Source organism: Chiloscyllium punctatum, chromosome 31, assembly GCF_047496795.1.
Source record: "Chiloscyllium punctatum isolate Juve2018m chromosome 31, sChiPun1.3, whole genome shotgun sequence".
Classification (NCBI taxonomy): domain Eukaryota; kingdom Metazoa; phylum Chordata; class Chondrichthyes; order Orectolobiformes; family Hemiscylliidae; genus Chiloscyllium; species Chiloscyllium punctatum.
Window position 1 is genome coordinate 70,578,928 of NC_092769.1, and position 23,112 is coordinate 70,602,039.

General features: G+C 52.9%; 1 protein-coding gene across 1 annotated transcript in view; it reads left to right on the forward strand.

Moving 5' to 3' along the window:
* LOC140457179 (neurexin-2-like) overlaps positions 1-23,112 on the forward strand; it is a 224,953-nt gene that overhangs the window by 138,129 nt on the left and 63,712 nt on the right. The gene's annotated exons all lie outside the window — the stretch shown is intronic.

A 23,112-nucleotide genomic window follows, 5' to 3' on the forward strand; every position in this document is an offset into this window, starting at 1 on the left:
GTTGAAGGCTTGGCGTTAATTCACTGTGAGACTCCCCTTAAAAACCACACAGTCTCTGTCTCTGTCTCTCTCTCTCTCTCTCACTCTCCCCCTCCACTCCCTCCTCCCCCTCCCTCCTCCCTCTCCCTCTCCCTCTCTGTCTGTCTGTCTGTCTCTCTCTCTCTCTCTCTCTCTGTCTCTCTCCCTCTCTCTCTTTCTCTCTCCCTCTCCCTCTCCCTCACTGTCTGTCTGTCTGTCTGTCTCTCTCTGTCTCTTTCCCTCTCCCTCTCTGTCTGTCTGTCTGTCTCTGTCTCTCTCCCTCTCTCTCTTTCTCTCTCCCTCTCCCTCTCCCTCACTGTCTGTCTGTCTGTCTGTCTCTCTCTGTCTCTTTCCCTCTCCCTCTCTGTCTGTCTCTCTCTCTCTGTCTCTCTCCCTCTTTCTCTTTCTCTCTTTGTCTCTCTCCCTCTCTCTCTTTCTCTCTCTCCCTCTCCCTCTCTGTCTGTCTGTCTGTCTGTCTCTGTCTCTCTCCCTCTGTCTCTCTCCCTCTCCCTCTCTGTCTGTCTGTCTGTCTCTCTCTCTGTCTCTCTCCCTCTTTCTCTTTCTCTCTCTGTCTCTCTCCCTTTCTCTCTTTCTCTCTCTCCCTTTCCCTCTCTGTCTGTCTGTTTGTCTCTCTCTCTCTCTCTCTCTCTGTTTCTCTCTCTCCCTCTCTCCCTTTCCCTCTCTATTTGTCTGCCTTTCTCTCTCTCTCTTTCTCTCTCCCTCTCCCTCTCTGTCTGTCTGTTTGTCTCTCTCTCTCTCTGTTTCTCTCTCTCCCTCTCTCCCTTTCCCTCTCTATCTGTCTGCCTTTCTCTCTCTCTCTCTCTCTCTCTCTCTGCTGGAAATCGAGAGTTTAAGGGCGATTGGAAGTTTAATTGCTGCTGGTGCAGATTGGCAGAGACAGTTCTTGGCTCCAAGTCAAAAGAATGGAGCCGTGTCGCATTCTGCACCTGATGTCTGCTGGGTTGTGTTCACTTTCCCCCCCTCTCTCTCTCGATCGCGCGTGCAGTGTTCCATCACGATGTACCTCGTGCCCCCGCAAAGTCATCACACCGCCCCGGTAGGCATCCTGAGTGGCGCAGCACCAATCCCGGTGCCAATCTCGTCTCTCCACCTGCTCCTTCCCGTTCCCTCATAAACCCTCCCATCCCCACCTCCGTTCCCAGCCCCACTCCACTCCAGCATTCCCTCTTCGCTCCATGTCCATATCTCGCTCCCAATGCGCCCCCCCCATTCCCTTTCCTCCCAGTCCCAGCTGAACTCACCCTAGTCACTCTGTATCTGTAGTTCCTGGCCCCACCTCCCATTCCTGCTTCAATCCCCCCATTCCCTGCTTCAACCCATATCCATGTCCCCGACTCCCCTCATTCCCGACCAACCCATTCCTGCTTTACCCTCCCAATCCCAGCCTCACTCTTCTATTCCCCACTTCACCCGGTATCCAACTCTCCACTCTCCACGCCAAATCCCAACTGTAACCCAAGCTCAAATCCCAACTGTAATCCGATCCCAAATCCTAACTGTAATCCAAACCCAAACCCTAAATCTAACCCAATCCCAAAACCTAACTCAATCCTGATCCCAAACCATAACTCTCTCCAAAACCTGAACTTTAGCTCTATTTCAATCCCGAATACAAATCTAACCCAATTCCGAACCTTAGGCCTATCCCACTCCTGAACCGTAACTATATCAATTCTGATTTCTAACTCTATCCCCAATCTGAACCCTAACTCTATCCCAATCCAAACCACTAACTCCAGCCCAATCCAAACCACTAACTCTATCCCAATCCAGATCACTAACTCTATCCCAATCCTGAACCCTAATTCTATCCCACTGCAGAACCCTAACTCTATTCCAATTCTTAACCCTAAATCTATCCCAGTTCTTAACCCAAACGCTATCCCAAGGCCGAACCCTAACTCTATACCAATGCTGAACCCTAACTCTATCTCAATCCTTAACTCTAACTCTATCGCAATCCAGAACCCTGACTCTATCCCAATCCTTAACCCTAACTCTATCCCAATGCTAAACCCTGACTCTATCCCAATCCAGAACCCTAACTCTATCCCAATGCTAAACCCTAACTCTATCCCAATCCTTAACCTTAACTCTATCCCAATGCTGAACCCTGACTCTATCCCAGTCCAGAACCCTAACTCTATCCCAATTCCCAACCCTAACTCTATCCCAATCTAGAACACTAACTCTGTCCCAATCATAATCCTAACTCTATCCCAATCTGTAATCCCGACTGTGACCCTCCTCCTTGCCCTCTTTCTTGGCAAACACCACAAACCTATTGTCTGAGGGTTTCCCCCGAATGGTCTCTTTCCTTCCGACTGGAAGCTGGCTGGGGATAGAAAGGAGGGAGAGGGGCTTAAAGTCCAACCGAATTGTCCAGCTCAACCTCAAACTCACCGACATCACTTCCCCAGGACTGGCAAGGTTGGAACTGATAGGGTAAGCCTCTCTCCTGTTTATGAAGGCGTACCCCATTCCTGGGCCATCCTCCCGGATGGATCCCAACTTCCTATCTGGACTGGACAAGACCACATGACTCCATGGACTAATCAGGGAGGGGAAAAAGGGCAGGCAGGTTGAACATGACGAGGTGGGCTGTGATTTCATCGAATGGGGGAGCAGACTCGATGGGGCTGAATGGCCTACTCCTGGTTGTGATATGCCTCTTCAGAACCTGGCCAAATATACACTGGCACAACCTCCTCAACGCAGAGACCCTATCGCTCACGTAGAACCTACTCCTCAGATGCTGCTTGCCTTGCTGTGCTTTTCCAGCACCACTCTAATCTGCTTTAAGCGTTAGGCAGACAGAACTCTTTCCCCCACTCAGAGTTTAACGGGATAGGATAATGCAGGGTGCGTTCACTGTCCACAATCAGACAGGTGCCCCCCCCCACCAACCTCCCCCCCCACCGATTGACTGAATTGCAGCGTGTGGAGGTAGGCAGATGGTTCTGGAGCCCTTGAGTTCCATCAGCCGTAACTCCCTCGTGCCCGCTCTCAGGCAGGACCGGAAACGCCGGGAGAATCCAGGAATAACCCGGAAGGCGGCCGGAATGTGGAATGACTTCCTCATCCGCCCGGGCAGTGGACAGCAAGATCCCAACGTTGGTTGCCATCTGGAGCGTCGGAGGTTGAGGGGTGACCTCATAGAGGTTTATAAAATCATGAGGGGCATGGATAGGGTAAATAGACAAAGTCTTTTCCCTGGGGTGGGGGAGTCCAGAACTAGAGGGGCATAGGTTTAGGGTGAGATGGGAAAGATTTAAAAGGGACCTAAAGGGGCAACTTTTTCACCCAGAGGGTGGTACGTGTGTGGAATGAGCTGCCAGAGGAAGTGGTGGAGGCTGGTACAATGACAACATTTAAGAGGCATTTGGATGGGGACATGAATAGGAAGGGTTTAGAGTGATATGGGCCAAATGCTGGCAAATGGGACCAGACTAGGTTGGCATATCTAGGTTGGCATGGACGGGTTGGACCGAAGGGTCTGTTTCTCTGCTGTATATCTCTATGACTCCAAATGGGGCTGGTTTAGTTCAGGATTTCTGAACAGCATTGACGAGTTGGACCGAAGGGTCTGTTTCTGTGCTGAACAACGCGATGAGTCTATGACTCGAAACGGGACGCGATTAATTTCGGATATCTGGTTGGCACGGATGAGTTGGACCGAAGGGTCTGTTTCCATCTCTATGATAGGGGCGACCCACTCATTCCAGGTACAGGTAGCTCCTCTATAACCCTGCGTGGCAGAAACATTGCGCTTTCCAAACAGCGCTTTGCGTTCTGGCGATATATTGACGCCACAGCCAGTGCATGTTTTAAAACAGTTCGCCCATTGCGCGGCGGCAAATTTGTGTGGCGGAACGACCTGATTTAGCCTCGTAAAGTTGTTTCCTCTGGATTCCTTCCAACACATTAACGTCCTTCTGTAAGTATGGTGTGCGTCGGATTATCTCAGTGAGTGCTGATAAGTTGTTAAATGAACCAGGCTCCGTGCTCCACATAGCTTCCCCCTAATATGTCAGTACGCCATCCCCAAAAAACCAGCAGGACCAGATGACATTACAGTGTGGCCACAGCAGAATGACAATGTGGCGCCTGACCTCGAACAGCTTTAAGCCAATCAGCCAGGCAGCTTTCCAAATTGGATGCAAAATAACGTCTCCATGCCGACCACTGGCTGTTGTCCATGTTGGACACGATCCTCAGACAGTACAGCTTTAGTTTAGCTCCCTCCTGGCCTGAACACTCTTACCTTTGGGATACTGTCCCCAGGATAGTGCATTGACTAAAGGAGTTGGGACATCACACGGCTGAACAGGACGTAGGTCAGGCAGCAGCCGAGGAGCAGGAGAATCGATGTGGCCAGCATAAGCCCTTCGTCAAGATTAAGAGTTTGTGTCCGATATGTCGATTCTCCTGCTCCTCGGATGCTGCCTGACCAGCTGCGCTTTTCCAGCACCACACTCTCGGCTCTGATCTCCAGCTTCTGCAGGCCCCACTTTCTCCCAGGACATTGGTTAGGTCGCTTTTGGAATTCTGTGTGCAGATCCGGTCTCCCAGCTCCAAGGATGTTGTGAAAGGGTTCAGAAAAGGTTAGGGCTAGGGTTAGAGGTCAGTGTTTGGTGTAAGGTTAGGATTAAGGGGTAGGATTAGGTTAAGGGGTTAGTATTAGAATTAAGCTGAGGTTTAAGGTTAGAGTTAAAGTTATAGGTTAGGGTTATGTTTGGAATTGGTCAGATGGGCTAAATTTTGGGTTGAGGAGTAAGATTAAGGGTAGATTTGGGATTGGGGTTAGGACTAGGTTCAAAGTGAGGATAAGGGTTAGCGGTTAGTGTTAGGTTTAAGATTAGGTGTTAGGGTTAGCATGGCCAATCCACCCTAACCTGCACGTCCCTGGGCACTATGGGACAATTTAGCACGGCCAGTCCCACCCTAACCTGCACATCCCTGGACACTATGGGACAATTTAGCATGGCCAATCCACCCTAACCTGCACATCCCTGGGCACTATGGGACAATTTAGCACGGCCAATCCACCCTAACCTGCACATCCCTGGGCACTATGGGACAATTTAGCACGGCCAATCCACCCTAACCTGCACATCCCTGGACACTATGGGACAATTTAGCACGGCCAATTCACCCTAACCTGCACATCCCTGGGCACTATGGGACAATTTAGCACGGCCAATCCACCCTAACCTGCACATCCCTAGACACTATAGGACAATTTAGCACGGCCAATCCACCCTAACCTGCACATCCCTGGGCACTATGGGACAATTTAGCACGGCCAATCCACCCTAACCTGCACATCCCTGGGCACTATAGGACAATTTAGCACGGCCAATCCACCCTAACCTGCACATCCCTGGGCACTATGGGACAATTTAGCACGGCAAATCCACCCTAACCTGCACATCTATGGACTGTGGGAGCACCCGGAGGAAACCCCACACAGACAATGTGCAAACTCCACACAGATCGTTACCTGAGGTTGGAATCGAACCTGGGTCCCTGGCGCTGTGAGGCAGCGGTGCTAACCACTGAGACACCTTGCCGCCCCAAAACGTTACCTGGACAAAAGCTAGTGCTTGAAACGTTGACTCTTCTGCCCCTCAGATGCTGCCTGACTGGCCGAGCTTTTCCAGCACCGCTCATCTTGACTTTGATCTCCAGCACCTGCGGTCCTCGCTTTCTCCTCTCTGAATTAACAGTTCGACAATAAGGCCATTCCCCCTTCCCTCCCTTCACGCACTCCGGGCGTAGGTCACATCCAGACAGATGTGCAGTCTGCCACGCCTTTCTCACACACCTGCAGCACAGTCGGTGCGCAGTTGGCGACGATGGTGGACTGTCACTTTAAGAGCGCCAATGGCCGTTGCCAAGATAGTGCTGCTGCACGCCATTTTGGGGCAGTCCACACTCTCCGCCCACAAGGCAAACACCTCCTCCCGCTATTCAGCACTTGGATCTATCTCTCGGGGCAGTGAGAAAGGGGATAGGATCGTGGACGGGAACTCGCAGTCGGTTTAGGGATCGGCTTAGAGTCAGAAATCGCAAGCCCACTGCGACAGTCAATTATCACTCACTTTCCCGAAGCACGCGCTTTTGTACAAGTCGCTTTCATTTATTATCGTCACGTGTACAGGTCGTTCTGCTACAGCGCGCGGTTGACGAATTGGGTGCACCGTTTCTATGTCGCAAAGTTTTATAATGTGTGCTGGCTGTAACACTATTACGTTGCTAATGCTCTAAGTGCTGTTTCTAACACACAATTTTTCTATAACGCGGGGTTGCACACAGATGAACCGAGATACGTCCTGTACCGAGACACGGTGAAAAGTGTTGTTTTGTGTGCTAACCAGGCAAATCCTGCATTACATACGTGCACCGGGGTAATGGAACAGAATGCAGAATACAGTGTTACAGCTACAGAGAAGGTGCAGAGAGAGAACAACGCTAATATGTGAGAGGGCCAGTTCGCGAGACTGATAACAGCGGGGAAGAAGCTGTTCTTGAATCTGTCGGTCCGTGTGTTTGAGCTTTTGTCCCTCCTGCCTGAGGGAAGAGGGTGGGAGAGATTCTAACCGGGGTGGGAGGGGTCTCTGATGATGTCGGCTGCCTTCCCGAGGCAGTGGGGAGTGTAGATGGGGTCGGTGGATGGAAGGTTGGGTTGGTGTGAGGGACTGGGCTGTGTTCACAGCTCCCTGGAGTGTCTCACGGTCCTGGGCAGGGCAGTTACCGGGATGCATCCAGATAGGATGCTGTCGATGGTGCATCTGTCAACGTTGATAAGAGTCCTTGTGCATGTGCTGAATTTCCGTAGCCTCCTGAGGACGTCGCGATGTTGCTGCACTTCCTTGACCATTGCGTTGACGTGGGTGGGCCAGGAGAGGTTGTCGGGGATTATCACTCCCAGGGACTTGACGCTCTTGCCCACCTTCACCTCAGTTCCATCGATGTAGGCAGGGAGGTCCCCTTCCTCTCGGCTTCCTGATGTCAAAGGCCAGCTTCATCAGTTTGCTCCCTCTAACTATCACCTTGAAGCTGAGTAAACCGTTAAACATTGTATTACCCGGTACCGAGGGGACCAGGAGTGTAATGGTTGATCAAATAGTCTGGATAATGAACAGAAATCAACGTAAAAACACACACTGAGCAATGCAGGGGGTGTTCACACATCACTGTCATATTTTATTTACAGCATAAACCCTTCCTATTCCTGTCCCCATCCAGATGCCTCTTAAATGTTGTCATTGTACCAGCCTCCACCACTTCCTTTGGCAGCTCATTCCATACACGCACCACCCTCTGGGTGAAAAAGTTGCCCCTCAGGTCTCTTTTATATCTTTCCCCTCTCACCCTAAACCTATGCCCCTCTAGTTCTGGACTCCCCCACCCCAGGGAAAAGACTTTGTCTATTTACCCTATCCATGCCCCCTCGTGATTTTACAAACCTCTATAAGGTCACCCCTCAGCCTCTGACGCTCCAGGGAAAACAGCCCCAGCCTGTTCAGCCTCTCCCTGTAGCTCAAATAAGCTTTGGAACGAGTTGCCAGAGGAAGTGGTGGAGGCTGGTACAATGACAACATTTAAAAGGCATCTGGATGGGGACAGGAATAGGAAGGGTTTGGAGGGATATGGGCCAAGTGCTGGCAAATGGGACTAGATTAGGTTAGGATATTGCCGGGGGGGGAGGTACAGTGGCTCAGTGGTTAGCACTGCTGCCTCACAGTGCCAGGGACCCGGGTTCGATTCTAGCCTCTGGCTCGATCCCACCCTCGGGTGACTGTCTGTAGGGATTTGCACATTCTCCCCGTGTCTGCGTGAGTTTCCTCTGGGTGCTCTCACAATCCAAGGATGTGCAGTTTAGGGTGGATTGGCTGTGCTAAATTGTCCCATAGTGCCCAGGGATGAGCAGGTTAGGGTGGATTGGCCGTGCTAAATTGTCCCATAGTGCCCAGGGATGTGCAGGTTAGGGTGGATTGGCCGTGCTAAATTGTCCCATAGTGCCCAGGGATGAGCAGGTTAGGGTGGATTGGCCGTGCTACATTGCCCCATAGTGTGCAGTTTAGGGAGGATTGGTCAGGGGTAAATGTAGAGTAATAGGGGTAGGGAAATGGGCCTGGGTGGGATACCCTTTGGAGGGTCGGTGTGGACTTGTTTGGCCGAAGGGTCTGTTTCCAAACTGTGGGGATTCTACGATTTCTGGTCGGCATGGACAGGTTGGACCGAAGGGTCTGCTTCCTTGCTGTACATCTCTATGACTCTATAATAGTGGGATGGAAAATAGTACAGCAAAATGTGCGTTACGTGTGGTACGCAATCTTGACCGGTTTATTGAGATTGCCGGTCCATGAGTCTGTGAGAGAAAAAAGCGACAAATTAAGATTGCACCTCTGCGGTTTCAGCTCCCGGGGCCCAAGGAGCTGAGAGCAGTTTTGAAGAGGCGTCGCTGGCATACAGGAGCTGCTTTTGAGGCGTTGTTTCGGTGAAAACACCAGCCGTTGTTCCGAGAAGCTGCAACATGAGCTGTTTCTGTTCCCTCTCCCCCGCGCCAGATCTGATGAATCTTTTTCCTCTGACGTGCACTCTGTCATCACACCCAGCCGAACACCCTGTTATCATGCCTGCTGTTGGCATTGGCAAGGGCGAAAAGATGGGCAAGGTCTCATTTGCTATTAGATTCCCGACAGTGTGGAAACCGTCCCTTCGGCCCAACCAGTCCACACCGGCCCTCCCAAGGGTAACCCACCCAGACCCATCCCCTTCTGACTAACACTCCTAACCTATAGGCAAATTAGCCCGGCCAATCCACCCTAACCTGCACATCCCTGGGCACTGTGGGACAATTTACCATGGCCAATCCACCCTAACCTGCACATCCCTGGGCACTATGGGACAATTTAGTACGGCCAATCCACCCTAACCTGCACATCCCTGGGCACTATGGGACAATTTAGCACGGCCAATCCACCCTAACCTGCACATCCCTGGACACTATGGGACAATTTAGCACGGCCAATCCACCCTAACCTGCACATCCCTGTGCACTATGGGACATTTTAGCACGGCCAATCCACCCTAACCTGCACATCCCTGTGCACTATGGGACAATACAGCATAGCCAATCCACCCTAACCTGCACATCCCTGGTCACTATGGGACAATACAGCATGGCCAATCCACCCTAACCTGCACATCCCTGTGCACTATGGGACAATTTAGCACGGCCAATCCACTCTAACCTGCACATCCCTGGGCACTATGGGACAATTTAGCACGGCCAATCCACCCTAACCTGCACATCCCTGGGCACGATGGGACAATTTAGCACGGCCAATCCACCCTAACCTGCACATCCCTGGGCACTATGGGACAATTTAGCACAGCCAATCCACTCTAACCTGCACATCCCTGGGCACTATGGGACAATTTAGCACGGCCAATCCACCCTAACCTGCACATACCTGGGCACTATGGGACAATTTAGCACGGCCAATCCACCCTAACCTGCACATCCCTGTGCACTATGGGACAATACAGCAGGGCCAATCCAACCTAACCTGCACATCCCTGTGCACTATGGGACAATTTAGCACGGCCAATCCACCCTAACCTGCACATCCCTGGGCACTATGGGACAATTTAGCACAGCCAATCCACCCTAACCTGCACATCCCTGGGCACTATGGGACAATTTAGCACGGCCAATCCACCCTAACCTGCACATCCCTGGACACTATGGGACAATTTAGCACGGCCAATCCACTCTAACCTGCACATCCCTGGGCACTATGGGACAATTTAGCATGGCCAATCCACCCTAACCTGCACATCCCTGGACACTATGGGACAATTTAGCACGGCCAATCCACCCTAACCTGCACACCCCTGGGCACTATGGGACAATTTAGCACGGCCAATCCACCCTAACCTGCAATCCCTGGGCACTGTGGGACAATTTAGCACGGCCAATCCACCCTAACCTGCACATCCCTGGACACTGTGGGACAATTTAGCACGGCCAATCCACCCTAACCTGCACATTCCTGGACACTGTGGGACAATTTAGCACGGCCAATCCACCCTAACCTGCACATCCCTGGACACTGTGGGACAATTTAGCACGGCCAATCCACCCTAACCTGCACATCCCTGGGCACTGTGGGACAATTTACCATGGCCAATCCACCCTAACCTGCACATCCCTGGGCACTGTGGGACAATTTAGCACGGCCAATCCACCCTAACCTGCACATCCCTGGGCACTATGGGACAATTTAGCACGGCCAATCCACCCTAACCTGCACATCCCTGGGCACTATGGGACAATTTAGCACGGCCAATCCACCCTAACCTGCACATCCCTGGGCACTATGGGACAATTTAGCACGGCCAATCCACCCTAACCTGCACATCCCTGGACACTATGGGACAATTTAGCGTGGCCAATCCACCCTAACCTGCACATCCCTGGGCACTATGGGACAATTTAGCACGGCCAATCCACCCTCACCTGCACATCCCTGGGCACTATGGGACAATTTAGCATGGCCAATCCACCCTAACCTGCACATCTTTGGATTGTGGGAGGAAACCAGAGCACCCGAAGGAAACCCCACACAGATACGGGGAGAATGTGTAAACTCCACACAGACAGTCACCCGAGGGTGGAATCGAACCTGGGACCCTGGTGCTGTGAGGCAGCAGCGCTAACCACTGAACCATCGTGGCGCCCCCAATTTGGGGAAAGCTTTTCAAAAATCACGCTGGTGTTGGACTGGGGTGGCCAAAGTTAAAAATCACACCACACCGGGTTATTTTCCGACTGGTGTATTAGGTACCCAGCTCCCTGACGCAGGAGCGGGGGGCGCTCCGAAAGCTAGTGCTTCCAAATAAACCTGTTGGACGAGAACCGGGTGTTGAGTGATTTATAACTTTGAGGAGAAAGTGAGGACTGCAGATGCTGGAGATCAGAGCTGAAATTGTGTTGCTGGAAAAGCGCAGCAGGTCATGCAGCATCCAAGGAGCAGGAGAATCGACGTTTCGGGCATAAGCCCTTCCTCAGGAATGATTTATAACTTTGTCCACCCCAAGTCCAACACCACACGATGGCGATTGGAGAGCACGGGGGAAATGTTCCAATAGAAATTACTCTGCAGCTCAATTCCCTTTTCCATGACCCCTCCCTGTAGCTCATACCCTCCAACCCTGGCAACATCCTTGTGAACCTCTCCTCACCCTTCCAATGTTAACAATCTCTTTCCCACTCCTTGGATGCTGCCTGACCTGCTGCGCTTTTCCAGCAACACATTTTTCAATCTCTTTCCCGTAGAGAGAGAGAGGGGTGCAAGAGGAGATTTACCAGGATGTCTCTGGCTCTTTAATGGGAAAGGTCACAAGATGAGCTTGACCAGTCCGGATTTTAGGAACTGTTTTCCTGGGAAGGGCTGTCCCAGTTGTCATTGTGGAGCTGTACTGGTCTGTTTGCACAGTAGAGAGAGATGTACAGCACAGAAACAGACCCTTCGGTCCAACCCGTCCATTCCGACCAGATATCCCAATCCAATCTAGTCCCACCTGCCAGCGCCCGGCCCATATCCCTCCAAACCCTTGCTATTCATATACCTATCCAAATGCCCCTTAAATGTTGTCATTGTATCAGCCTCCACCACTTCCTCTGGCAGCTCATTCCATACACGTACCACCCTCTGGGTGAAAAAGTTGCCCCTTGGGTCCCTTTTAAATCTTCTTCCCCTCTCACCTTAAACCTATGCCCCTCTAATTCTGCACTCCCCCACTGTAGAAAAGAGATCTTATCTATCGCTGCCCCTTCATGTTTTGTTATCTTCATTCATGGGATGAGGGGGTCACTGGTTGGGTCCAGCATTTATTGCCCTGAGGGGGCTGTTAAGAATCAACCATCTCGCTGTGGGTCTGGAGTCACGGGTAGGCCCAGACTGGGTAAGGACGGCAGTTTCCTTCCCTAAAGCGGCATTATTGACCCAGTTGAGTTTTTCCCAACAATTGACACACATTCACTAGTCCCTTGATTCCAGATTTTCATCGAATTCAAATTCCACTATCTATTTGAACCCCGATCCCCAGAGTATTAGTGGAGTTTCTGGATTTAACAGTCCAGTGATAATACCAATGGGCCATTATCTTCCTGCTTATCTGCTTATAAACCTCGATAAGTTCACCCCTCAGCCTCCAACGCTCGAGGGAAAACAGCCCCAGCCTGTCCAGCCTCTCCCTGTAGCTCAAACCCTCCAACCCTGACAACATCCTTGTCAATCCTTGCTGCAACCTTTCAGGGTTAATACTATATTTCCCGTAGAGAGGGTACAAGAGGAGACTTACCAGGATTTCTCCAAGCTCTTTAATCAGAGATGTTACGAAGTAAGCTCTGCCAATCAGGATGTTAGGAACTGTTTTTCCTGGGAAGGGCTGTCTCAGTTGTCATTGTGGAGCTGAATGGTCATAGAGTCATAGAGATGTACAGCATGGAAACAGGCCCTTCGGTCCAACCCGTCCATGCTGACCAGATATCCCAACCCAATCTAGTCCCACCTGCCAGCACTCGGCCCATATCCCTCCAAACCCTTCCTATTCATATACCCATCCAAATGCCTCTGAAATGTTGCAATTGTACCAGCCTCCACCACTTCCTCTGGCAGCTCATTCCATACACGTACCACCCTCTGTGTGAAAACGTTGCCCCTTAGGTCTCTTTTATATAATTCCCCTCTCATCCTAAACCTGTGCCCTCTAGTTCTGCTCAATCTTATTCCTAATCTCACAGGCCCCTTCTGAGTACAGGTCAAGTTGGGGTTGTACAGGACATTGGTGAGGCCTCGTCTGGATCACTGTGTCCGGTTCTGGCTGCCCTGTTACAGGAAGGAGATTATTAAACTGGAGAGGGGTCAGGAGAGATTTACCAGGATGTTGCCTGGAATGGAGGGTCTGGGTTATAAGGAGAGGCTGAATAGTCTGGGACATTTTTCACTGGAATGTGGGAGGCTAAGGGGTGACCTTGTAGAGGTTTAGAAAATCATGAGGGGCACGGATAAGGTGAATGGCTTTTCCTTTGGGTAGGGGGGGGGGGGGGCTTCAAGACAAGGGGGCCATTTTTAGGGTGAGAGGAGAAAGATTTCAAAAAAGGACACGAGGGACAGTGTTTTACACAGAGGGTGGTCCGTGTGTGGAACGAACGTCCAGAGGAAGTGGTGGATTGTGGGTACAGTTACAACATTTGAAAGACATTTGGCTAAGGACATGAATAGGAAAGGGTTTGGAGGGATATGGGCCAGGAGCAGGCAGGTGGGATGAGATGAGTTTGGGGATTATGGGCCAGCACGGACCGGTTGGGCCAAAGGGTCTGTTTCTGTGCTGTCTGGCTCTGTGATTCGGATCTGATGCGTCCCAGTGTAGTGGATGCACCACAGAAATTCACCAAAGATCCTCAGACTGCACCTTCCAAACCCACCTCCGTCTTAGTTTCAACACACATTCCACAGAATAAAACAGACGCTCTGTCTTATTAAAGTCATCCTGCTTTTCCTAGACAGAATAATTCACCTGTTCCCATCCTACAGCCCAAGGCAAGGATCATGGCCTCTCTCCAGCTCTCTGTCTAATTAACCAACGCACAGAAATCTTCTGCCTGGCTAACTAAAGTATAAAAAAAAACGTGTCTGCAGATCTTTCTGTTCGACAGGCCCGGCTGCAATGCCTGTATTTTCTCTCTCTCTTTTTGTTTTACTGGGATGTCCCTGACCCTCTTGAGAAGGTTGGGGGGGGGGGGGTGAGCGGCCATCTTGAACCGCTGCAGTCCGTGTGCTGTGGGTTAGACCCACAATGCCCCTGGGGGAGGGAGCACCAGGATTCTGATCCAAGGAACGGCCAATATCTTCCCAAGTCGGGACGGGGAGCGGTGGGAACTTGCAGGGGGGTGGTGTTCCAATGTATCTGGTGCCCCTTGGAAGTGGCCATGGGTTTGGAAGGTGCTGCCTGAGGAGCCTCGGGGAGTTGCTGCAGTGTGTCTTGTAGATGGTACACACTGCTGCTACTGAGCGTCGGGGGGGTGGAGGGAGGGGGTGTGCGGCCAATCGAGCGGGGGCTGCTTTGTCCCTGGATGGTGTCGAGCTTCTCGAGTGTTGTTGGAGCTGCCCCCCCCCCATCCAGGGGCAAGTGGGGAGTATTCCCTCACTCTCCTAACTTGTGCCTTATCGACGGTGGGACAGGCTTTAGGGGGAGATAAATGATGAGGTTTTTGAGGGAGGGCTGTGTCATGCAGATGGTCACCCTGTCCCTTATGTGCCTGCCCACGTCCCCAGTGGATAGTGGTTAGCGTCAGGGATCCGGGTTCGATCCCACCCTTGGGTGACTGTCTGGGTGGAGTTTGCACATTCTCCCCCCCCCCCGGTGTCTGAATGGGGTTTCCTCCGGTTTCCTCCCACAGTCCAAAGGTGTGCAGGTTAGGGTGGATTGGCTGTGCTAAATTGTCCCATAGTGCCCAGGGATGTGCAGGTTAGGGTGGATTGGCTGTGCTAAATTGTCCCATAGTGCCCAGGGATGTGCAGGTTAGGGTGGATTGGCTGTGCTAAATTGTCCCATAGTGCCCAGGGATATGCAGGTTAGGGTGGATTGGCTGTGCTAAATTGTCCCATAGTGCCCAGGGATGTGCAGGTTAGGGTGGATTGGCCGTGTTAAAGTGTCCCATAGTGCCCAGGGATGTGCAGGTTAGGGTGGATTGGCCGTGCTAAATTGTCCCATAGTGCCCAGGGATGTGCAGGTTAGGGTGGATTGGCCGTGTTAAAGTGTCCCATAGTGCCCAGGGATGTGCAGGTTAGGGTGGATTGGCCGTGCTAAATTGTCCCATAGTGCCCAGGGATGTGCAGGTTAGGGTGGATTGGCCGTGTTAAAGTGTCCCATAGTGCCCAGGGATGTGCAGGTTAGGGTGGATTGGCCGTGCTAAATTGTCCCATAGTGCCCAGGGATGTGCAGGTTAGGGTGGATTGGCCGTGTTAAAGTGTCCCATAGTGCCCAGGGATGTGCAGGTTAGGGTGGATTGGCCGTGCTAAATTGTCCCATAGTGCCCAGGGATGTGCAGGTTAGGGTGGATTGGCCGTGCTAAATTGTCCCATAGTGCCCAGGGATGTGCAGGTTAGGGTGGATTGGCCATGGTAAATTGTCCCATAGTGCCCAGGGATGTGCAGGTTAGGGTGGATTGGCCGTCCTGAACTGTCCTGTAGTGCCCAGGGATGTGCAGGTCAGGGTGGATATCTCTCGATGTCCTTGCCCAGTTTGGGCCTACACTGGACCCCTCCCGCATTGTCAGTATTTTGAGCGTTAACGGCCAACTCTGACGAAGGGTAGACTCAGTCCAAGGGGGGTCAACTTTATCAAGGGTACCCACAATCCCCCTCCGCCCTGCCACCCAACCCCGCCCCCCCCCTTCTTAAAGAACAATGAATAGAGTGAGGTGGAAGGGTAAGGGACTGGTTGTGTGTGGAGCGAAGCCAGACTCTGTTAGCTTAACCTTGGAGTTGGGAAAGGAATAGTGAGGAATTGAGCTCCAGCGTTCACCTTCAAGTTAATGAGAAGGCTGGAACCTGACAAGAGCCTAAGAAAGGGAGCACCATTGCGGCCTTTTTATCTCACAGTCGACGAATAGTTTTGTTGCGATAATTGTTCCAGGTTGGGGGGTGTTATCGTTTCAAATCCGTCTTTTCTGTAATAAAGCAGCAGCAAATGGCCAGTGGGAACAGCTTCTAACCTCACGTAACATAGAGTCATAGAGATGTACAGCACGGAAACAGACCCTTCGGCCCAACCCGTCCATGCCGACCGGATATCCCAACCCAATCTAGTCCCACCTGCCAGCAGCCGGCCCATATCCCTCCAAACCCTTCCTATTCATGTCCCCATCCAACTGCCCCTTAAATGTTGTCATCATACCAGCCTCCACCACTTTCTCTGGCAGCTCAGTCCAGGCACAGCACTGTCTGAGGGTCAGTACTGAGGGAGTGCCGCACTGTCAGAGGGTCAGTACTGAGGGAGTGCCGCACTGTCTGAGGGTCAGTACTGAGGGAGTGCCGCACTGTCTGAGGGTCAGTACTGAGGGAGCGCCGCACTGTCAGAGGGTCAGTACTGAGGGAGTGCCGCACTGTCTGAGGGTCAGTACTGAGGGAGCGCCGCACTGTCAGAGGGTCAGTACTGAGGGAGTGCCGCACTGTCGGAGGGTCAGTACTGAGGGAGTGCCGCACTGTCGGAGGGTCAGTACTGAGGAAGTGCCGCACTGTCGGACGGTCAGTACTGAGGGAGCGCCGCACTGTCGGAGGGTCAGTACTGAGGGAGCGCTGCACTGTCGGAGGGTCAGTACTGAGGGAGTGCTGCACTGTCGGAGGGTCAGTACTGAGGGAGTGCTGCACTGTCGGAGGGTCAGTACTGAGGGAGTGCTGCACTGTCGGAGGGTCAGTACTGAGGGAGTGCCGCACTGTCGGAGGGTCAGTACTGAGGGAGTGCTGCACTGTCGGAGGGTCAGTGCTGAGGGAGTGCTGCACTGTCGGAGGGTCAGTGCTGAGGGAGTGCTGCACTGTCGGAGGGTCAGTGCTGAGGGAGTGCTGCACTGTCGGAGGGTCAGTGCTGAGGGAGTGCTGCACTGTCGGAGGGTCAGTACTGAGGGAGTGCTGCACTGTCGGAGGGTCAGTGCTGAGGGAGTGCTGCACTGTCGGAGGGTCAGTACTGAGGGAGTGCTGCACTGTCGGAGGGTCAGTGCTGAGGGAGTGCTGCAGTGTTGGAGGGTCAGTACTGAGGGAGTGACGCACTGTCGGAGGGTCAGTACTGAGGGAGTGCTGCACTGTCGGAGGGTCAGTGCTGAGGGAGTGCTGCACTGTCGGAGGGTCAGTGCTGAGGGAGTGCTGCACTGTCGGAGGGTCAGTACTGAGGGAGTGCTGCACTGTCGGAGGGTCAGTGCTGAGGGAGTGCTGCACTGTCAGAGGGTCAGTGCTGAGGGAGTGCTGCACTGTCGGAGGGTCAGTACTGAGGGAGTGCTGCACTGTCAGAGGGTCAGTACTGAGGGAGTGCGGCACTGTCAGAGGGTCAGTACTGAGGGAGTGCTGCACTGTCGGAGGGTCAGTACTGAGGGAGGGCTGCACTGTCGGAGGGTCAGTACTGAGGGAGTGCTGCAGTGTCGGAGTAGCTGCGAGACTAATTACCTTGTATTAAATTGAGGGGTAAACCCTGCACATTTTGGGATGGGGGAGTGAAAGCAGAAAGAGGGTGAACCATTCAGGGGGACAAGAGCATCTGTCAAGGAAGAAACAGATGGGACAAATCCACCCAATAACCTGAGCTTGCAATTAAATGCTGAGCAGAGGAACCTTGTCAGCTTCATGGCTTGGAGCTCTCTGAAGTAACAGTAATTGGATTGTTTTGTTTTTTAATTTGGAGTGTGTGGGAATTATTCCTTTTGCACTTGTGCGTCCGGTCGGTTAGTCACTGCACTTTGGTCAAATTTTTGCCTTTCCTGCTGAATTTAGTGATTAAAAGGTAAAGGCATAATCTGGGATGAGTAACAGGAAGCAACGAAATGTGGTAAATAGGAGCAGGAGGAGACTTCCCCCCCCCCACCCCCAACTTTCTGGCTGAAGACATTTCTCCCCATCTCAGTCCAAAACAGCCCCCCACCCTGTAATTTAGCACGGCCAATCCACCCTAACCTACACACCCCTGGGCACTATGGGACAATTTAGCACGGCCAATCCACCCTAACCTGCACATCCCTGGGCACTATGGGACAATTTAGCACGGCCAATCCACCCTAACCTGCACAGCCCTGGGCACTATGGGACAATTTAGCACGGCCAATCCACCCTAACCTGCACATCCCTGGACACTATGGGACAATTTAGCACGGCCAATCCACCCTAACCTGCACATCCCTGGACACTATGGGACAATTTAGCATGGCCAATCCACCCTAACCTGTACATCCCTGGGCACTATGGGGACAATTTAGCACGGCCAATCCACCCTAACCTGCACATCCCTGCGCACTATGGGGACAATTTAGCCTGGCCAACCCACCCTAACCTGCACATCCCTGGGCACTATGGGACAATTTAGCACGGCCAATCCACCCTAACCTGCACATCCCTGGGCACTATGGGACAATTTAGCACGGCCAATCCACCCTAACCTGCACATCCCTGGACACTATGTGACAATTTAGCACGGCCAATCCACCCTAACCTGCACATCCCTGAGCACTATGAGACAATTTAGCACGGCCAATCCACCCTAACCTGCACATCCCTGGGCACTATGGGACAATTTAGCACGGCCAATCCACCCTAACCTGCACATCCCTGGACACTATGGGACAATTTAGCACGGCCAATCCACCCTAACCTGCACATCCCTGGAGACTATGGGGCAATTTAGCACGGCCAATCCCACCCTAACCTGCACATCCCTGGGCACTATGGGACAATTTAGCATGGCCAATCCACCCTAACCTGCACATCCCTGGGCACTATGGGACAATTTAGCACGGCCAATCCACCCTAACCTGCACATCCCTGGGCACTATGGGACAATTTAGCATGGCCAATCCCACCCTAACCTGCACATCTTTGGACTGTGGGAGGGAACCGGAGCACCCGGAGGAAACCCCACACAGACACAGGGAGAATGTGCAAACTCCACCCAGACAGTCACCCGAGGGTGGGATTGAACCCGGGTCCCTGGCGCCATGGGGCAGCAGTGCTAACCACTGAGCCACTGTCTCATTGAACAAACTCTGGATTCATTTGGGGAAGAATCATAGCTTTGCCCCTGGCTTCAACTCGAGTATCTGAGCTCCCGCTGTTCACCTTGAGGAATGATCTGGAGACGTTTAGGAAGACCTGTGAATGAGGAGCAGGAAGAGGCTCGGAACCTGCCTCTGCCTCTCCCTCACCTTTCTTCAAGCGGCCCTGTCGAACATCCGCCTACGATCACGCTTTTAGTCCGGGGGTGGGGGGAGGGAGCTGGCTGTATTGGTGCACAGATCATTGAAGGTGGCAGGATGAGGGAAGCGACAGAGCAGTTACTGAACTAGGCCGTGCCCTCGGCTTTGTTCATAGGGACAGAGAGAGTCCAAGAGCAGGGAGGGGGTGGGGAACTTGGACAAGGCCCGGGGTCAGGCCTCAGCTGGAGTAACGTGTCCAGTTGTGGGAGGGACATTACAGGAAAGGTGTGATAGAGAGAGAGAGAGAGAGGGAGGGAGAGAGGGAAAGAAAGAGAGGAAGAGATACAGGGAGAGAGGGAGAGAGAGAGAGAGAGGGAGGGAGAAAGGAAATGAGAGATAGATAGTGGGAGCTACAGAGAGATATATAGAGAGGGAGAGAGAGAGAGACAAAGAGAGGGTGAGAGAGGGGGAGACAGTGAGAAAGAGAGAGTGAAAAGATAGAGAGAGACATATAGATATAGAGAGAGGGAAGGGTGGTGAGAGGGAGAGAGAGAGAGGAAGGTAAAGAGAGAGTGAGAGAGATGGAGAGAGAGATATAGAGAGAGGGAGAGAGAGAGGGGGAGAGTGAGAGAGGAAGATAGAGAGAGACAAAGAGAGATAGAGAGAGACAGAGAGAGAGAGACAGAGAGAGAGAGGGAGGGAGAGAGGGAGAGAGATGGTGAGAGAGAGACAGAGAGGGACAGAGAGAGAGGGAGGAGAAAGAAAGAAAGGGACAGAGAGAGAGGGGGAGAGAGAGAGGAGGAGGAGAGAGAGAGAGACAGGGAGAGAAAGAGAGGGACAGAAAGAGAGAGAGAGGACAGAGAGAGAGAGAGAGAGAAAGGGCGAGATAGAGAGTGAAAGAGAGAGAGAGACGGAGAGAGAGAGAGAATGCAGAAGCGATTTACAAGAAGGGTTCCGGGGGATGAGAAGCTTCAGGGACGGGGATAGAGTGAAGAAGCTGGGGACCATTCCTCCTCGGAGAGGGGAAGGCCAAGAGAGGGAGAGGTTTTCAAAATCACGGAGCGGGGGTCGGGGGGGGTGGGGGGGGGGGGGGAGGGTGGATGGAGTAGATAGGGACGAGGTGTTCCCTCTGGGAAAAGAAACAGGAACGAAGGGTGGTGGGGGGGGGGGGGGGGGGGGGCATGAGTTTAAAGTGAGGGGCTAACGAAGCGAGGGTGATGTGAGGGGAACCATTTCCACCCAGCAAGTGGCGAGGGGGCGGTGGGGTACACTGCCTGGAAATGGGGGGAAGGGGAGCAGGGTGATTGGAAGCATTGAAGAGAGAGGGGGCATTGGATGGTAATGATGGGCAGGGATACGGGGGGAAATTGGGCACTCGGGGATAGAACCGGATACGGCAGGATGGGCCCAATGGCCCCCCCCCCCCCCCTCCTGCACCGTGGCGATCCGGCAGAAGCCAAAACCTGTGACAGGCTCTCCCCCTGCCAGGCTGGGCATCAAACCATTCATGACTGGCATAGCTCCACCTTTAACCGGAGTCCCAGGCGCTGTCCCAAGGCAGGGTCTTCGCCCATGGAGCCCCGTGAGAGCAGGGGATGGTGCCCGCTGTTGACCTGTTTGGCGCTAGGTGGGTGATGCCAGCCCCGTTCCTGTCCCCTCTGTCTCTCCTGCTCGCACTCCCAGACCAGAACTGTTTGTGCGCGGTTAGCACTGGGCTCTGCTCTGGGAGAGATTTCTCTCTCTCTCTCTCCCTCTCTCTCTCTCTCTCTATCTCATCCCTCTCCAGATGACAGTTATAAATCGGAGGTCCCTTGCCACTGACTCTCTCCCTGCAGGTGTCCGTCTGTCCCTGTTAAGAGAATTCCGTAATTTCTCTTCTAAAAAGAGGAAGGAGACCTTTATTAAATCCCTGCTTAACTTGCCCTAATACACTGGAAATAATCCTGTAACTAGATCTTCATGTCCAGTTCCATTTTAGTCGATTGGCCCTGTAAGGCTTTATGCATCCTTTTTGTAATAGGCCTCACAGAGTCCTTGCTGAGCAATTATCTCACCCGATTTGATCGAAACACCGCTGATCTCATGAGCCACACTCGACTTGTGAACGTTTTGTACTGCAGGGCGGTGTGGTGTGTCTTTTTGCTCCCCCCCCCCACTGTCCACCAATGGGTTTGTTGACTGAACCTGCCCATCCCGGTGTGTCAGAGTTCAGAGGTCAGACTGCAAGGAGGCGGAACGTTTCAGAGAGCACCTCTGGGACACCCGGACCAACCAACCCAACCACCCCGTGGCTCAACACTTCAACTCTCCCCCTCCCACTCCACCAAGGACATGCAGGTCTTTGGACTCCTCCATCGCCAGACCATAGCAACACGACGGCTGGAGGAAGAGCGCCTCATCTTCCGCCTAGGAACTCTCCAACCACAAGGGATGAACTCAGATTTCTCCAGTTTACTCATTTCCCCTCCCCCCACCTTGTCTCAGTCAAATCCCTCAAACTCAGCACCGCCTTCCTAACCTGCAATCTTCTTCCTGACCTCTCCGCCCCCACCCCCCCCACTCCGGCCTATTACCCTCACCTTAACCTCCTTCCACCTATTGCATTTCCAACGCCCCTCCCCCAAGTCCCTCCTCCCGACCTTTTATCTTAGCCTGCTGGACATAATTTCCAATGGCTAATCCACCCTAACCTGCACATCCCTGCGCACTATGGGACAATTTAGCATGGCCAATCCATCCTAACCTGCACATCCCTGGGCACTATGGGACAATTTAGAGTCAAAATGTGTGACAGTGGAACAGCCCAGCAGGTCAGGCAGCATCTGAGGTGCAGGAGAATCGATGTTTGTGGCATATCCCTTCTTGAAGGACTGGGGAGGGGCTAGGGGGTTGAGAGATAAATGGCAGGAGGAGGGAATTTAGGGCAATGGGATGGCGATAGATGGGTGAAGGTAGTGTTGATAGGTTAGTGGGGAGGGTGGAGCAGATATGTACAGAGGAAGATGGGACAGGTCAAGAGGGTGGATCTGAGTTGGAGGTTTGGGATTTGTTGGGAGGGTGGGGAGATCTGGAAACTGGTGAATTCAATGGGCAACTTAGCACCACCAATCCACCCTAACCTGCACATCCCTGGGCACTATGGGACAATTTAGCACGGCCAATCCACCCTAACCTGCACATCCCTGGGCTTAGCACGGCCAATCCACCCTAACCTGCACATCCCTGGGCACTATGGGACAATTTAGCACGGCTAATCCACCCTAACCTGCACATCCCTGGGCACCATGGGACAATTTAGCATGGCCAATCCACCCTAACCTGCACATCCCTGGGCACTATGGGACAATTTAGCATGGCTAATCCACCCTAACCTGCACATCCCTGGGCACCATGGGACAATTTAGCATGGCCAATCCACCCTAACCTGCACATCCCTGGGCACTATGGGACAATTTAGCACGGTCAATCCACCCTAACCTGCACATCTTTGGACTGTGGGTGGAAACCGGAGCACCCGGAGGAAACCCCACGCAGACACGGGGGGAGAACGTGCAAACTCCACACTGACAGTCACCCGAGGGTGGGATCGAACCTGGGTCCCTGGTGCTGTGAGGCAGCATTGCTAACCACTGAGCCACTGCAGAATAGAATGGAAATTGATTGTAACATGTACTTTTGCATGAAGACCACGATGAAGGGTTGAGTGAATCTCCTCAGCAAGGCCCCAACGACAGAAGGTGCGGGAAAGTGTAAGATTAAGGTGAAGTTCACCGTGGTTTAGAGAACAGCTCCCGTGCTTGGGGAAAGCTGATTAAGGAACGACGGGAAGCCCCGGGTCAAGGTCACCATTTCGGGGGGGGGGGGGGGCGGGACACCGCCAGGACAGGCTTGGGGTGGGGCATAGGCCCCGGGGCCTGCCCCTCGCTCGCTGGGTGACCCCGGGGGGGGGGGGGCTGGAGGGGGGGGGGGGGGTTGGGGGGAGGGAATGGAGCCACGTCTGTCCTATCCCGCCCTGTCCTGGGCGTCGCTGGCCCCTCCTCCGCCCGCCACTCTCTGGGCTTAAAGGAAAATTGACCGGAATGGAGAAAGAACTCAAG